We start from the raw sequence: 18,097 nt of genomic DNA, 5'->3' as shown, positions 1-18,097 counted from the left end.
ACGTAAGGTAGATAGCTAGTGGGAAGCAGCTGCATAGCGCAGGGATATCAGCTCGGTGCTTTGTGACTGCCTGGAGGGGTGGATTAGAGAGGGTGGGAGGGAGGGAGACGCAAGAGGGAAGAGATATGGGAACATATGTATATGTATAACTGATTCACTTTGTTATAAAGCAGAAACTAACACACCTTGTAAAGCAATTATACCCCAATAAAGATGTTAAAAAAAAAGTAATCTGAGTATTGAAAAAATATTTATGAGTTAATATGTTCACTGTAGCATTTTTTCATAATATTAAAAACCAAGAGCAGTCTTTGTTTCAGTATTTAGGAAATGACTAAGTAAAGTATTAGGGAGTGTTTTGTATTTAAAAAGGATTTTTTCAAAAATGATTTGGTCACATAGGAAAGTAACTTTAGTGGTAGGATTATAGGATTATTATTTTTAAATTTTCTGGGTTTTCAAATTTTCTAAGCGTTTTAGTAAACATTTATTGCTTTTCATTTAAATTGCTTCATATTTTTTCCTTTACTGTTTACGATAAATTCATTTAAATTGTTTCTTAGAGCAGGCACCCATTTGAGTTGGTTTGCCAAATTCAGAGTATTAAAATGTGTTATCTAAAACATGCACTTATCTATCACTGTTAGTTGAAAATTGTATAAAATATCTTGCTGAATCAGTGAAATATGTATGTTATTTTAGGGAAGACTCTTAGTATAATCTTGTATAATCTTTGGTCTTAATTCTCCAAGATTATAACTAGTTTCTGGGTGATTATATCATTCGCTATTTACATTTTATTTATGGCACAAATTTCTATTTTAAACCAATCAATCAATTTATTTAGGTGTTTTCCTCACCTTCCCTGTCCTCAGAATACTCTAAATCATCAAAATTGTTTCATATATATTTATTATAATTTAGTGGAAAAGACAAGTAAGTGTGCGGAACATACCTTAGGAAGATTTGCTAGCAAGGTAAGTATACTAAGCTGGGAGATGAGGGCAAAGTACTCTCCAAGGAGGTGACATTGGAGCAGAGACCTGAATGGAGTAAGGCAGCATCCTCTTACCTTGGAGGCATATCCTTTCCAGCCATCTCTCCTATTGAATGCTGACTCATCCTTTCTGCTTAATTAGATGCCACTTCCTTTAGAAGCATTCTTCTCTTCCTTTCTGACAACATGAAAGACACATTAGTTATTTCTTGCTTTACTTTCTCAGGGCTGATTGCTTTTACCTCCACTTCAGTACTTACTCTTCCTGATATTACAGGAAGACTATCACAACTTGGAATCTGCCCAAAGAAAGGCATTTTCTCACCAGGATTAGCCAGCCAGTCTTACTCATCTGTGTGTGGCATTCAGTGCCTAGCACTAGCTTTGTATTTAGGAGGTGCTGGTTGAAGGTTTGTTTACTTGAATTTTAATTAAATGTATCTCCTATCCTCGCTGAAAATGCAGATCAGGAACATTCTACCTAACTCTGCTTTTCAGATCATGAAAACAATGCAACCACTGAGTATCTAGAAAGGTTGATGGCATTTCAATGTCTTCCATTGTTTGAAAAATTGTCTGGAGAAATGAGCTGGTATTTCCCAGCCCACACACAGCCCACTCTAAACTCCTTGAACTGTTCCACTAAAGAGAGTAATTTAGAATGTGTTTGTTTAAAGCTTTCCTCCCTCCTTGAATACAAAAATGTGATTACCTAACTCATTACCTATGGAGAGGAGACTGTAGGAAGTAATATTCTGGTAGGGTGGGATAGCTTATGAGCATACTCTGATAAGGGATCTTGGTGAAAGAGAGAACATACATTTATAGTCTTTGTACACCCTTTAAAATATTTCTAACTGAGAGTCTGTTGCCTTGCATGCAGATGCCTTTCCCTATCATCCACAGAATGGTTTTTATTTATGTATTTGTTTCTTTTCCCAGGCATCTCAAGCCTGTGTTAATTAGCAACAACAGGGGCACATAGGAGGAACATAAGCCAGTTGCTTGTGAACAAGTTATAAGAATTGCAGTGGAAATTGATGTGTACAGAATATACACCTCCAGCCTGAATACTCTTTAATATATTTATCTTGTTTTAATTAGTTGGCTCTTTTTCTTCCTCCCTCTTCCCTCTACATTATTTCACAAGGCACTGAACTCCGATCACTATTTTTGTTGCTCTCAGCTCCCAGCAGAACCCTCCTTATGAAAAGGTGTAGTGAAAAATTATTTCATCTGATGTGACTTAAAAGGGTCTGGGAAGCCGCTTCATTCCCCTACAATTTTCCCACCTTTTCACTTTTAATTACCAACCCCTGAATAAGAGATAAAATTTTTCATTCCATAGTTAATGATGATTTAAATACTTTAGAGACTTTGTGGGAAAAATGACTTAAATTCATGTTACTTTCTTTCTTTCCTCTCTCTCTCACATCCTTTCTTCATCTTTTTTTCCCCTGTTCTTTCTTTTGTAAGAATTTAGAGAATGCTAATCTGTGTCCTGTTCTGTGATAGTCACTGAGGACAATACAATTAATCTGAATCAGTCTCCATGCTCAAAGACCCCAAAGAAGAGTTGGCAGGATATTTGTGCCAACAAAACGCTGCAGTTCAAACTGATGATTGATACACTAGAGGACTATGCAGACTGCTATGGGAAAGGAGAGGGCAAGGTTGCTGATCTCTAAGGAGCAATGGTAGAGAAGGAGCCCTGAAGATGAGTCTATGGAACACTAACTTCCCCAATTTTCCAGTTTTCCCACTTTCTAAAAAGTGCCCCTCTCTACAAGCTCTATCATGCTCGTGAGATACAGAAGAATACTACTATTTGCCTTCTGTAATTGCACAATACCCAAACCTTCAGTGTGTTGAGTCCAAAATGTGACCCCCTACGTTTTGGCCCCAGCAAATGATACTGTTCCTTTAACTTGAATTGATTGATGTGTTGGCATAAATGTGGATGGATATCTCTTTAATTCTCTGATTTGCCAATATCAAGTGCATACCCACCACAGGCGTGGGTAAACGTGATAATATTTTTAAAATACATGTAAGAGAAATTATTTAAATGCTTAACTCTTTGCATTTTTCCAAAACTCTGAAAGGCAGGCTTGATTATGTCTTATTTCAAATATGAATGGGTGAAAGAGTAAACCAGCTCTCCACAAAATTCAAACATCAATTCAGTCATTAGTCTCAACAATTTATTTATTCTTCTTTATTTCTCTAATGTTCTTATCTTAGAAAATGGATTGGTTTTGATTTAATCTTATTTTCCTTCTCTGGCTCACCCTCTGTTGGAAGTTCCCATAATCCTAAAATGATGAAAACTCTGGGCAGCCGCAGCTTTACCTGTGTCAGTCCCCGAATTACAAATAACGTGTCCTCTAATAACTGCAAAACACTTGCACAGACGAATCAATTATTTCGTACTTTAAGAGTTTCTCAGGATGGTAAAGTAACGAAATACAAGGGTTTAACATTTTCAATTAAAAAACCAAATATTTACCCAATGATTCCTCTAGGCTAAGCATGTGCTAGCACTGAGCACATGGAGACGAACGAGTGAGGCACTATTCCCGCCCTGATGGAGGACCGTTCAGTTGGGGAGAAAGGTACAAAGGCAGTAACGTAAGACCTAGGAACATTTAAGGCATAGGGCGATTGGTGGCATCAGGCACAAAATCTAGCTTGGGGTGTTCTGGGAAGTTCTCTCAGGGAGGTGCCAAGAGATGAGCCATTGCATCTAGGCAAAGAGGCTGGAAGAACATCCCAGGCAGAAAAGGCCACCTTAGCTAAGGCACAGAGGAGATAAGACAAGGCATGAGTCGAAAGGCTTCAACAGACCTGAAGTCATTATCACATGAAATGTGAACAGAGACAATGGGAAAGCTGGAGAGACAGGCCAGAATGGGGTCGTAGAAACCTCAGTAAAGTGTTTCTACTTTCAGAGTGCAGTTATGGACAGACGGCGCATTCTGGTTGCCACTGGCAGAAGATTTGGGAAGGCAAAACTAGCAACAGGAAAACCAGCTATTGGCGATGAGACATCATGATGGTTAGAATTAAGATAATGAATTCTTAGGGCCTTCTAGAAAACAGATGCCCAGGTGGATGGGGTCGGGGTGGGAATTGTGTCTGGAGGATTGAGGGTCCCTTCCCTCCAAGCTGGACGTGAGGTTCTGCTCTGCTTCACTTTCCTCCTATAGGGTCTCAGTCCCTTCTGCGCTCTGGACCAGGGGATCCCCAAACTTTACTGCCTCCAAACTGGAGGAGGGAGTCAGGTCAGAGAGAGCAGTGGACAGGGAGCCTGGGAGAGTTAGGGAGCATGGGGTGGGGTCCACAGTGCAAGGAGGCGGTGGCAGGTGGCAGCCACCTGGGCAGTCAGTTCCTGGCAGCGATGACCACAGAGAGAGCCACGCCCCCAAGGGCAACAGCATTCCCCCCAAAAAGCCTCCTGCATGGGATGGACCAGGCCCCCTTGGCAGGATACTTGGTAGTCAGCTGTGTGGGGTTGCCCAGCATTTCTGGGTATAGGGTGGTCTCTGTGCTCTGCTGGTTGGCGTGCTTCCTCACTAGCTTTGAGAGCTTGGTGTGGATGGTCTTGTTGGAAGATTCCAGCTTCAGGGCTGCCCTCAGGAAGAGGACGGCCTCGCTGTACTCACCTTGCTGGGCTTGCAGAAGAGTGCCTTGATGTCGCCTGGCAGGTGCTGGAGCAGGAAGCTGCAGGTGCACAGGACTGCACAGTGGTCCAACTTCGGCTGCAAGGCTGCCAGGTTGTTCTGACACTTCTAGAAATTTCTAAGAAAAAAGAAATTTCCATTAGGAAAATGAGCAATGGACTTCTGTAGGTAATTTATTTAAAAAAGGATATTGAATGCAAGTTAAAAACAAAATGAGATACTACTACAAACCCTCCCCAACGGCTAAAATGAGAAAGTCTGACCCTATCAGGTGTTGGCAAGGACGTGAAGTAAATGAAACACTCATATACTGCTGGGTAGAATACAAATCGGTACAACCACTTTAATAAAAGATTTGGTTATGTATGGAAGTTGAAGACCCATATACCCTATGACCCAGCAAATCCACTCTTAGGTTTGTATCTAACAGAAATGCCTGTAAATGCATCACAAGACATAGGAATGCTTTTAGAAGCATTAGAATCAGAAACAGCCTCAAGTCAGAAATGACCCCAATATCCACCGACAATAGACTGGATGAGCAATTGGTGATATATTAGTAAAATGGAATAACGTTGAGCAGTAAAGATAAACAAATCCCAGCTACGTGCAACAACATGGATAAAACTCACAGAATGTTGACTGAATGAAGCCAACATAAAAGCCAACGTGCGTGCACTCTGATCCCATTTACACAAAATTAAAATCCCAGCAACACTGTAGTGTTTAGAGATGTATATTTAGGAGTTAAAATGTAAAGAAAAGCAAGGGTGTGGATTGTAACTGAGAAGGGGCAGCTAGGGTTTTTGTAAACGTGTTGGTCATGTTTTATTTCCTGAGCTGAGTGAGAGTTACGTGAGTGCTTATTTTATTATAAGGCATTAAGCTGTACCCTTGTGTTTTATATGTTTTTTCTGTATATTCATCATATTTTACAATAGAGATAAAAAGCTGAAAAGCAAAAAAGGGACAAAATAAGTACCTTACTTCCCCAGAAAGGAACTTAGGAGGTAAATTTAGAAGAAAACATGAACATCTTTTAACATGGAAGATTCATGCTAGAAAGCTAGGATTTAATTTTTATAGGTAACCAATTTTAAACATACAGGTTTTTGGAATTTTTTTCCTGAAAAATAAAACAAAATCATTTTTTTGAGTTGCAGAATTTTTTCTCTTACCAAAATGTTTTAATAAATAGGAAAAATAAGTGTAGAAAGAAATACTTCACATCTGATTAACTTTAAATTTATAAATAAATAAATGGAGGAAAGTATATTCTTCTTCAATTTGACTATTTTCCAAATACCTAATTAGTATCACAAGTGAGACAGCAGAAAGAAAACTTAGGAGAACAGGTAGAAGGCTATAAACCACAGCAACAAACTATTCGCCTAAACTATGTTCTCCATATCCATGAAAACTGAGGCCGCAAAATGATTTAGTGTTTTCTATGATCCAGAGAGCATGAACCATGCTATTTATGAAAAGTGAGGTCGAAATTAATTGCAGAGATATGCATCTTATTTTTCTTTTTTAAAAAAATATTAAATACATTTTGGAGGCCAAGCTAAAGGATGTGTATATAAGAATTAGTAATCCAGAGTCATAAATCTATGGCTATGTTACTCCAAAAATTTTCTGTCAAGAGTATAGTCTCAGTAAAAGAAATACCCCAGGTTGTTCAAACTTACATTTTCTTGGTAAATTAGTTTTTTGTTTAGGTTCAGGGGTATTTTTTTAGGTAGTTTCTTATAAGTTTGTTTCTGTGCACTTTTTTTTTTCCTTTTTAACCAACTGCAGGAAATATGGGCAGAGTGCATTTCCAGCAGATGTCAGTGTTGGTGTTTGATGTGATCTAGGAAGTCCTCCAAACCTGGGGCCTGACCTTGAAGATGAAGAGAGTACTGTGCAGCTCCTCAGTTCTTGTGAAGAGCCGAGAGGTATTCTGGAGAATTCTGCTCTTTTGTGGGATATTTTGTGGGAAGTATGTTGCTGTAGGTTAGGAAATAGATATTGAATTCAACAGTATTCTTCCATCTCTTTGAGATTTAACCTGTTTTAGTTATACATAAATTATATGTATTTATTCTTTTTCTTGCTCCAAAAAGTATATTCACTATCTATTCTTCTCTCTGAATTCCTTCCCAGAAGGATGATTTTTTTTTTTTTGGCTTGAAGAATTTCAATGTGTTTATATTAGAAAAATCTATCTTGCACTTACCAGGTACCAAAGAAACAGAACAGCCTAGCTGCCTTAAAGAAAGTCTTGTAATTATGGGGTTAAGTTCTATCACAAGGTTTGAACCAGCTACTAAGCACAGAAGACAGGGCAACAGATACTATCTGGAGGAAGTCAGGGAGGCTTCATTGAGGAAGGAATTTGGAGCCTTGAAGGATGAACATAAGCCTTCAAGGGAAAGGTTTTCGGAGAATAAATAACATGCAAAATGTTAATGAATGTTGGTCATGCATATGATTTCAATACTAGTGATTTTAGAGCATAGTCTTGATTCTTTGAGGACTATGTGAAGTATATTCAAGTAGTTAAGAATAGTTTGGGGCTAGAGGCCATTTTAATAAGTGATTAAGAACACAAACTTAAGAGTTTAGAGTCTACCTAGATTCAAATCCTTGCTTTTCAATTATTAGATTATAATTTAGGGAAAAATGTTAATATTCTTTTGAATCAGTTTTATCATCTGAAAATGAGTTAATGATACCAACACTTCACTGAATTGTTAAGAATATTTAGTGAAATAAATATAAAGTACATAGTACAGTATGTGGCACATAGTAAGTGCTCAAAATGTTAGCTATGATTAGTAGCTCTTTTATCTCATTAGGAATTTGAGGAAATATACAAGAAAGTAGACACTGAGTAGAGGCACTCAGGCTTTCACTGGGAAAATAAGTGAACCAATCTTTCTTTGTTTGTTTACCAATAGGTCACCAGTGTTTGATATTTGTGCAGATTAACTTTGTCCTTTAGTATAGAGACCATATCAAAACAGGCATTTCAAGCAGTTGTCTGTTCTGCACGTCTTACTGTGTGGTTTTGGATCATATTTACATGTTATCAGTGAAGGACCAACTCAGGTTCAAGAGCACACCAAGAGAAAGGCAGACAAAGAGCAGAGTGTGAGGAATCTCTCCAATGCAACAACAGTGCTCATGCAGGGAAAATCAGGGTTATTGAGGATTTCGTCAATATGAGCCTATAAGGCAACATCCCACTTGAAAAGGCTGATCACCCAGCAGTCTGTTTTCCCTCTTATCTTGTGAAGAAGACCGACTCCTTTCCTAAGTGAGAACAACTAAGAATGAAGTGCAGTTGAAGGAGAAGGACAGAACAGGAATCAGACCCTTAGCTCCCAAGTTGATTGACTCGGGGGCCTTCCTCACTGTAAGGAAGGTAAATGATGGGCTTATTAAAGTTGGGTTGACTCTGTGATTCATGTTTATATTTATTTCATTATGACTCAGAAAATAAAAGTAAGTGAAAGGGGAAAAACAAGACTTAGAGAAGAAAATCAAATTCCACCCATAAGGATGAACAGAATTCCAGTGAATAAGCAAATATACCTTACATTGATTTTTTCCAGGCAACCAAGGTGAAAAGGTTGAACGAGTTGAATTACTCACATGAAAAGAGAAACGCGTATAGACAACCTGATTCTAAAGTTTATTTGGAGAGGCAAAAGACCGAGAATAGCCAACACAATATTGAAGAAGAACACAATGGAAGGACTGATACTACTCGACTTCAAGACTTACTATAAAGCTACAGTAAAAGAATAGACCTGTGGAACAGAATAGAACCCAGAAACAGACCCACATAAATACAGTCACCTGATCTTTGACAAAGAAGCAAAGGCAATACAATGGAGCAAAGACAGCCTCTTCAACAAGTGCTGCTGAAACAACTGGACATCAATATGCAAGAAGACAAAGAAAGAAAAAAAGAATCTAGTCACAGACCTCACAACTTTCACAAAAATTAACTTAAAATGAATCATAGACTTAACTATAAAATGCAAAACTATGAACCTCCTAGAAGACAACATAGAAGAAAACCTAGATGACCCAAGGTATGGTGATGCCTTTTTAGATATAACATCAAAGACACAATACATGAAAGAAATAATTGATAAGCTGGACTTCTCTAAAATTAAAAACTTCTGCTTAATGAAAGGCAATGCCAAGAAATAGAAAAGACAGGTCACAGACTGGAAGAAAATATTTGCAAAAGACACATCTTATAAAGGACTGCTCTTCAAACTATTCAAAGAATGCTTAAAACTCAACAATGACAAGACAAACCACCCAATTAAAAAATGGGCTAAAGACCTTAACAAATGCCTCACTGAAGAAGATATATAGATAGCAAATAAATATACGAAAAAAGTGTTCCACATTATATGTCATCAGGGAAATGCAAATTAAGGCAACAGTGAGATACACTACACACCTATTAGAATGTCCAAAATCCAGAACAATGACAACAACAAATGCTGGTGAGTGTGTGGAGCAATGGGAACTCTCATCCATTGCTGGTGGGAATGCAAAACGGCACAGTCACTTTGGAAGACAGTTTGGTGGTTTCTTACAAAACTAAACATAGTCTTACCACACTTCTGCCTTTTCCACAATGTCATTCTCTTACCATATGACACACATGGAGACAATAAAAAGATTAGTGGTCGTCAGGGTAGAGGGTGGGAAAGGATGAATAGGCAGAGCATGGAGGATTTTTTAAAGCAGTGAAAATACTCTGTATGATAGCATAATGATGGATATGTCATTATATATTCGTCCGAACCAAAAGAACATACAACTCTAAGAGTGAAACTCAAGTAAACTATGGACTTTTGGGTGATTATGATGTGTCAATGTATGTTCATCTTTGGTAACAAATGTACCACTTTGGTGAATAATATTGAAAATGGAGGAAGCTGTGTATGTGTGGCGACAGAGGGTATATGGGAACCTCTGTATACTCCTCTCAATTTTTCTGTGAATCTAAAATTGCTCTTTAAAAAAAGAGAGAGGGCTTCTCTGGTGGCACAGTGGTTGAGAGTCCACCTGCCAATGCACGGGACATGGGTTCATGCCCCGGTCCGGGAGTATCCCACATGCCGCGGAGCGGCTGGGCCCGTGAGCCGCGGCCGCTGAGCCTGCGCGTCCGGAGCCTGTGCTCCGCAACGGGAGAGGCCACAACAGTGAGAGGCCTGCGTACCGCAAAAAAAAAAAAGGAGAGAGAGAAACAAAGCAGTGACCTAAAGAAAGCCAAGGTTTTACAGAAGAGAAATTTTGTCAAATAAGATATTGTATAGGGAACAATGAGTTATGTAATTAAAAATATTCTCAGGGACTTCCCTGGTGGCACAGTCGATAAGAATTCGCCTGTCAATGCAGGGGACATGGGTTTGATCCCTGCTTCAGGAAGATCCCACATGCCGCAGAGCAACTAAGCCCGTGTGCCACAACTATGGAGCCTGTGCGCCACCACTACTGAAGCCCTCATGCCTAGAACCTGTGCTCTGCAACAAGAGAAGCCACCACAAGGAGAAGCCCGTGGACTGCAACTAAGAGTAACCCCCGCTTGCCTCAACTAGAGAAAGCCCACGCTCAGCAGCGAGGACCCAATGCGGCCAAAAATAAATAAAATTAAATCTTAAAAAAAAAAATTCCCAACAATCGTTTCACAGTTTTCCTACCTGTTAGCTTACTTTATGTGTATTTGGATAAGTAAGACAGTTCTGCAAAGTTTTAAATACACCTTTGAATTCTTTTCTTACGTTCAAATTCTAATTATTGACAATGAGAGTAATCTATCCTCTTTACCTCTCCTCCTTTTGGCTATGTACCATCTATCCACTCTATGAGCCTTTCACCATTCCTTCACATTCAAAATGAGAATGTGGTTGGAATTTTAGGAGTCTAGTAATTTTCCAAGAGAAAATCATCTTTCCTTTGCCATGATAAGGTGAAAGATGTGAACACAAATAAGTTTCATTGGCCCTGGAAGGAGTCAATCAACTCACACTGTTGAGAAGCACTGAAAATTAGCTATATACCTTTTGGTTTAACATTTGAAATATGAATTAATGATTACTTGACATATGTAACTTGTTTGGTAGGTGAAATCATTCAACTTGGAGAATATAGAAAAATAATAACAGAAGTTAAATTATTGGGAGCCTCAGTTCTGAAAATTGGTATAATTTGGGGATGGAAAATATGGGATTTACCTTCCCTTTCCTACCCTTGGCTCTGGGATCAAAGACCTGGGTAAGGATCCTGGCTTCTTTTGCCCAGGTACCACTAACCTTCTTCAAATAGCATATGTGCAAAAATATACCTCTATTTTTCCTACAAATTAACTTTCTTTATTCAAAGCCCTCAAAAAAGAAAGAAAGAAAGGAAGGAAGGAAGGAAGGAAAGAAAGAAAGGAAAAAAAAGCACTCATTCTGCTTGATGTAAAAAACATAAAACCTACCTGAGTCTAGTCACTCCCAAAAAACATAGTCAATTTAGTGGTTGAGCTTTCACTGCCCAGTCCACACTGGCATCCCTTTGTGATGACTGCATTCCCAACCAGTGCTGCCTGGCAAGGACAGCTTTGCACACATTTCCTGCTACACAGCCTCTCATCTTGGCCGAAGGAACCAACTCCATGCTTACATTAATTATTCTCTCTCTCATTCACCTTGGGTACGCTTTCTCTTTTTTTTTAAATTTTTATTGAAATATAGTTGATTGACAATGTTGTGTTAGTTTCAGGTACGGACAGTTTCTCTTGAACACAGAGAAGTCTTGGGGACTCTCGCACACCCCTCTGTGGTGCTCTGAAGCTACGACTTGTTTCCAACACTCCTCGCAGACTTCTGGATTCTAGCTTTCACACCATTGGGTGGGAGGACATCAGCAAGGCTGTCAATCACCAGAGTTCATAAGGGACTGATGATTCACAGTCCTCCTCAGCTCTTGGATCATCCTCAAGTGGTTCTGAGATGTTCTACTGCTAATCCAAAGTCCACACAGACACATCCTGGGGTGAAGATGGGAAGAAAGGCGTAGAGAACCACCAATGTCAAAATACTCTCAATTTCCGTCCTCACTTTATACAAGCTTTATCTGGTCTGGAACAGGATGGAAGTAGGAAAAACTAGCTCTGGCTGATAACTGGTCACTTCCGAAATTAGCCTGTCAAACTTTGATGGTAAGTTGTATCAAAGAGCTAAGGAGTTTCCCTCTTGATCTCTCCTCGATTTCAGACATCCCTTCATCATATCTCTTAGACCAAAGGAACATCTCAAATTATTATTCCACCGTATTAATTTGTTAAAATTGGCCTAGAAACTGGTGAAGTTGTGAGGATAACCTCACTCACGTTTGCAGGAGCTTTCGTAAGAGGGGAACTTTCTCAAATTCAATTATATTTGGCTTATCTTTTGGGATAAAAGCTTTGTAACTTATATAAAACATAAATTCTCTGTAAAATATTTTATTACCTGCAATGAAAAATTCTCAGAACAGGAAGGAGAGATATTCTTTTCTTTTTGTGTGTGTGAGAGCTTCTTTGTATTATGTGCATTTGAGCATTAAAAGGAGAGAAAGAGAGAATACTGTACGTATAAAGTATAAAGGATATATTTCAGACATGTACAAAGAGTCTTAAAAGTTGTCTTGCTATCAAGCTGATAATTAGTTCAGAAAATGTGTACTTTTAGAAGTGAAGAAAAAACACCCTGTAGTTTTAGTATCAGCCGGAAAATGCAATTATACCATAATGATAATAGGTACTAGGTACTAAGTGCCACAGTGAACTAGGCACTGTGCTCTGCTTTTTTCTTAAAATCATTTTATTATAGTTAATTCTCACAACTAAACTATTGAAGTAGGCATTTTTATGTCCATTTGGGAGGCGAGGAAACTGAGGCACAGAGAGGACAATACATTGCCAAATAGAGCTTTAATAATTAACCAAGAATTCAAAAGAGGTCTTTCTGACTCTGGTGACCTTGAGAAAACCTTGGGATGCTCAAGAGAAATACCACTGGTCTTAGTCAATTTCAAATTCTGGTTAGCCCATTTTATAACTCTTTATTATTTTTTAAATATAAATTTGTTCACAATTATTTAAATCCACAAAAACTCTTACAGAAATTATGCAGCTGGTTTATCCAGTCAGCATTCGTTTGGGTTAAAGGACATAACAGGATGTAAAATCTGTTTTAATATCATTTTTTCTTTTTCAGGAAGAGAGCAAGTAAAATGCTTAATTATAAAGATTCATTGATTCATTTGGATCCTTGAGAACATTTTGCAATAAACCACTTCTAGTCATTAAGTGTTATCAACTGAAAAAATTACTTACAAAGAATAATAAAAGAGAAAACAGATCCATCATTAATCACTGACATATACTATTTTAAGCTCAAGGTAACATTTTTGATTTTTATATTTAACATGTGAAACTGATGTTTATAACTTTTTTCCTATAAAGTCATTTCCTAATATTTTGGCAAATTTGGGTGAGGCAGGCTCATTTTAACCTTGAATATCTTCTAGAAGGAACTATGAAGCTGCTTCATCATGCAAAATGTTTATTTGCTTCCATAAAAGATGGATAAGCTATTTCTAAAACCATATGTCCTAAAATTGGGGAAAAATAAACCTTGAAATTTATATTTGAATCATCCAAATTATTTATATTCTAACTAAGACAAAGCTCAAGCCAGTACATTTATCAGCCTGTCCTCTTCAGTAGGAATCTTGTTGGGAGTTAGATTAGGGGAGGAAGCAGCCGTCTGAAACTTCCAGACCTGTCACTCATGGTAAATGCTCAGCAATGACACCCTTACAAGTGAGGAGCAGAAGCTTCATGTTTACAGATTAATTCAACTCATAATGCTAAGTTGACATGTACTTAAAGTCATTTACCTCTCAGTTCCACATTTCATTAGGGAAAGTGAGATGTGAATATATGTTGTAGGAATAAACAGAAATGGTTCTGTTTTTTTTTTCCCCTGAGAAAAGAAGTTTAGAGGAAAAGAGAATTTGGGTACCTTCTGTTAGAACTCCACTTTATGAGTTTTATACAAATGATAACATTTAATTTAGAGAGATCTTTTGTGATTTTCGGCTTCATTTTCTAGAGGAGACTATCAGAACTTCTGAGTCTCCTGAGTCTAAGACAACTTTGTGTGAAGTTTCCTCATTTAGCATCAAGGAAACAAACAAGATCAGCAGACCATGTGTCAGCATTTGTCTGCGTGTGCTGGGGTGTGTGTGTGTGTGTGTGTGTGTGTGTGTGTGTGTTTACTAGATTACTTAGATTTATAACCTCATATAATCAAAGGGGGACAGCTTTTTTTTATGTCATAGAGAAAAAATTCACACAGGCACTTCTGCCTTCTTAGAGGTGTGGCGAATTCCCACCAATTGGGGGACAGTAATCTACCAATGACTCTCTTTTCTTGAGAGAAAACTTTTGAAATATCAAACTTTTACAATAGTATGACACAAAGGCAAATGTCTTGTGGAAGTGGGACGTTTTTCTTTTAGCTGTTGTTTCAGTCACGTAGAAGGTCTGAATTCTGCATCTTGATCAACCCAAGTGGAAAGACACCAATACCCTTGGGAGATGAGATGCAAGTCAGAATCACAAGGGAGCAGGAATTACGAGCCAAGTGTGATCACAGGAACCTAAGTCCTTGCAATGCACAGAAATCTTACGGGAAGATAAGGTGAAGGAGACTGCAGGGGTAGGTAGGTGTACTCAAGTCTGTGCTATGTGTTTATGCACGTGTAATACTGTAGTAAGAGACTGACCCTATTTTTTTTTTTTTTTTTTTTTTTTGCTGTACGCGGGCCTCTCACTGCTGTGGCCTCTCCCGTTGCGGAGCACAGACTCCGGACGCGCAGGCTCAGCGGCCATGGCTCACGGGCCCAGCCGCTCCGCGGCATGTGGGATCTTCCCGGACCGGGGCACGAACCCGTGTCCCCTGCATCGGCAGGCGGACCCTCAACCACTGCGCCACCAGGGAAGCCCTGACCCTATTTTTTGAGATTGCCTCCTGACAGCTTCTAAGGCTCTCCCCTCTTTTTCCCCCTTTTGCCCCGCAGCTGGGCAAGCCGGCAAGCAAGGCTGGTGCTCCCTCTTGTGGGTCCTGCGGGAAGTTCAAGCCATACACAGGAATTCCCACAGCAGCCCCACCTCCTAACCCCCATAAAACTCGCAAGCTAGTCTCCTTTCCCTACACTCCCAAGTGACTTTTGGAACTGCTTGGGAGGCACCCTGCTCTCTCCCCAAAGCCTCATTATTTCACAAGTTTTTTCGATTCTCTTGGTGCTTGTGTGGCATCATCAGTCTCAACATTCAAACCAAATACCGGGTGTAGGTCCCTCTCCCTCTATCCAGTGACCAAAACACACATGAATATACATTTGAGTGTATACATATATTTAGATTTTAGATTTGGATTGAATTTATATGGAGGACATTTTCTTGTAATTCTACTATCAGAAAGAGATCTCAAAACTCATGTGAAAGGAAAGAAGAGATCTGAGTAATCAAAATAACTGTCCCATGTCCACGTTTAAGACACACATTGATGCTGTGCAGTAGAAACTAACACAACATTGTAAAGCAACTATACGCCAATAAAAATTTAAAGAAAAAGACACACATTGAGTAAATAGTAAATAGCCAAGCAACTAAACATCATTTTGGAAATTAAGGAGCTTCTGAGAAAAGAGATAATTACTTTTAAAATAGCACTTAGCACATGAGTTTTTCCCTTTCTTTTAAGTTTCAGAGGGATTTTAAAGCTCTACCCATTGCTACAAAGTGGAGTCTTAGAGGACTGAGGCAGGACTAACATAAGTTCTTGCACTTGTGGGTCTCTAATCAGCATCGAATTGAGAACAGAAATAGATGAGATAAAATCTAATGTTGATGAAATCTATACACAAAAACTGAGCTTGGCACAATTATAGATGGAAATCCTAAGGGTTACCTCTGTTAACTCTAGTGCAGGTAGCTAGATTTTATGGGCAAAGTATTATGATCAGATGCACTATGACATATAATCACACGATGGCCAAGAAAAAAGACATGTGGGTTTTGTGGGGTGATAAGCGAGGAAATGCAGGGAAGTCACCTGTTTTATACAGGACAGTCAAGAAAGGTACACTTCCCATCATTTTTATGTCATCAGTATCAATGTAGTTTCTCTAGAAAAGATGGAAATTTGAAAGCCTATCCAAAGTGGCTTTTCTGGATCATTCTACTTCTAGAGAAGTCTCTGAGGTTGAGATCCTTGGATAGACAACCCAATTTGGGCTCTCAGAGAAATAACTGTTCCTTCTAAAATATAATAAAATCCTACCAGCTCTCTTAGGAGTTATTAACATTTCTTTGCTGTATAAATGTTCAGCAGAAGGAAGAACTGTACTCAGGGAATGATTCTGACAGATTACAGTCTGAGATCTTGTTAAAGGTTATTAAGCGGGCTTCTCTGGTGGCGCAGTGGTTGAGAGCCCGCCTGCCGATGCAGGGGACACGGGTTCGTGTCCCGGTCGGGGAAGATCCCACATGCCGCGGAGCGGCTGGGCCCGTGAGCCATGGCCGGTGAGCCTGCGCGTCCGGAGCCTGTGCTCCGCAACGGGAGAGGCCACAACAGTGAGAGGCCCTCGTACCGCAAACAAACACAGAAAAAGGTTATTAAGGGTTATGTCCTCTAAATGATTTATCCATCACAGTAGAAACAGAAATACCAAACAGCCTGAATAAGAATTAGCCCTGCCATTTTAATCAGGTGAGCATTGGATATTTTAAAAGCCCAAACAGACAATAACTACAATAGAGGAGGCATGCAAAGCATTTTAAAATAATAAAATCATTGTGTCATTCAAAAATCTCAGCCTTAATTATATTTAGTTAACCCACTTAGTCTCTACATACCCTAAATATTCTTTCTGCCATCTCTCAGTGAATAAAAGAAATTAAAACCATTCTAGCTACTGAGTGTGATGCATTTTGAAAATTATACTGTTCTTGACGGTAACAAATGCAGTAACTTCAGTTATACCAAGAGAAAGATTGTGATTGTGTGAGAAGGACCTAATGGCTTACAATGCACCTGCAGCAATCAACAGACTGAAAAAACAGGAGAACAGAATGTGTTTCATTGGGCCTGTCCTTAAACGAAATCATGAAATGAGGAACAATTGATTATCAAGACCTCTACAAAACAAACTTCTTCTGAAGAGGAAGTGTTAATATCATATAATTGTGCCTGTATCAGTGTTAGATGAAAAAGTAATAATCCACCGTGCATACCTCGTTTGAAGATAGAACATACAGGTAATGAGCAGAGACAAAAATCAAGGCTGTAGCTAATTGTGTTAAGAGGCTGGAGCCAAAAAGTACAGAAGAGTACTTTTCAAGGAGGTAATTAGGCTTGTGGGAGTCTGAATCCAATCTTGATAATGGTATGACGTTCTTTCTTCTTTTCCTCAATCAGTTATTTAAGCCTGTTTCAGGAATTTACACTATGAATATAGTCAAGGTACAGAGATTTTGGAGGACATGGAATTGTCCAGAGATGTGCTAAGAGTAAGTTAGTCTACACTGGAAAGTTTCCAATGTGTAAGTACTTGTTAGAAGTTCTAAAATGGATTATTTTCTTCCAATTAAAGTCTTGGCAAGAATTAACTAGTTTAGCAACTCTCAGGAGTGACAGAGCCTGGAGCAAATCATTTGCAGACATTGGACACCTACATATCCAAATCAAACCTTGGAAACCAAACACAAAAATAACATCTATTGAGCATCTATTATGTACCAAGCACTCTGTCTGGTCCATTACATATACAGTCCCACTGAATCCAAGGAAAGCTGTATGAAGATAATTTCTAAAGAAGAGGACATCGTGACTCTGGGAGCTTAAATAACTTCCTACGGTCACTCAGGGGGTTAGTGGGAGACTGAGGATTAATGGAAGACCCAGCTCTCACACCATCACTGTGCCTTTTGTCATTTCACATGGATGAAGATGAAAATAGCTCTATAATTCCCGCTCTTCAGTCATGTTGAAAGCTAAACTTTATACCATTTGGGGGGTGTTTTTTGGTCACAAGACTAAAGCTAAAGGTCAGAAATATGACAGTATGAATCAGGTCATTCTCTGACAGCTCCCATGTGACAAGTTGTTTTTATAAACACTTCCTGTGTTTGGTGGCTTGCAGTGGTTAAAGCGTGTGGGTTGCGGGCTCTAGTTTGGGCTTCAGCTCTAACAAGCTGTCTGACCTTTGCAATTTACCGTTCTCTCCAATCACCTCTAACCTGGTAATAATAACGGTTCCTACTTCACAGGACTGACAAAAAGAATTATACGAGGTAGTGAGT

The 18,097-nt window shown here is 38.9% G+C and overlaps 1 pseudogene; it reads right to left on the bottom strand.

The window, feature by feature from the left end:
• Positions 1-4,381: 4,381 nt before the first annotated feature.
• Positions 4,382-18,097, bottom strand: part of LOC101286419 (peptidyl-prolyl cis-trans isomerase FKBP8-like) — a 277,196-nt pseudogene continuing 263,480 nt past the window's right edge.

Source organism: Orcinus orca, chromosome 5 (genome assembly GCF_937001465.1).
Source record: "Orcinus orca chromosome 5, mOrcOrc1.1, whole genome shotgun sequence".
Lineage (NCBI taxonomy): Eukaryota > Metazoa > Chordata > Mammalia > Artiodactyla > Delphinidae > Orcinus > Orcinus orca.
This window is presented reverse-complemented; position numbering and strand designations above follow the sequence as displayed.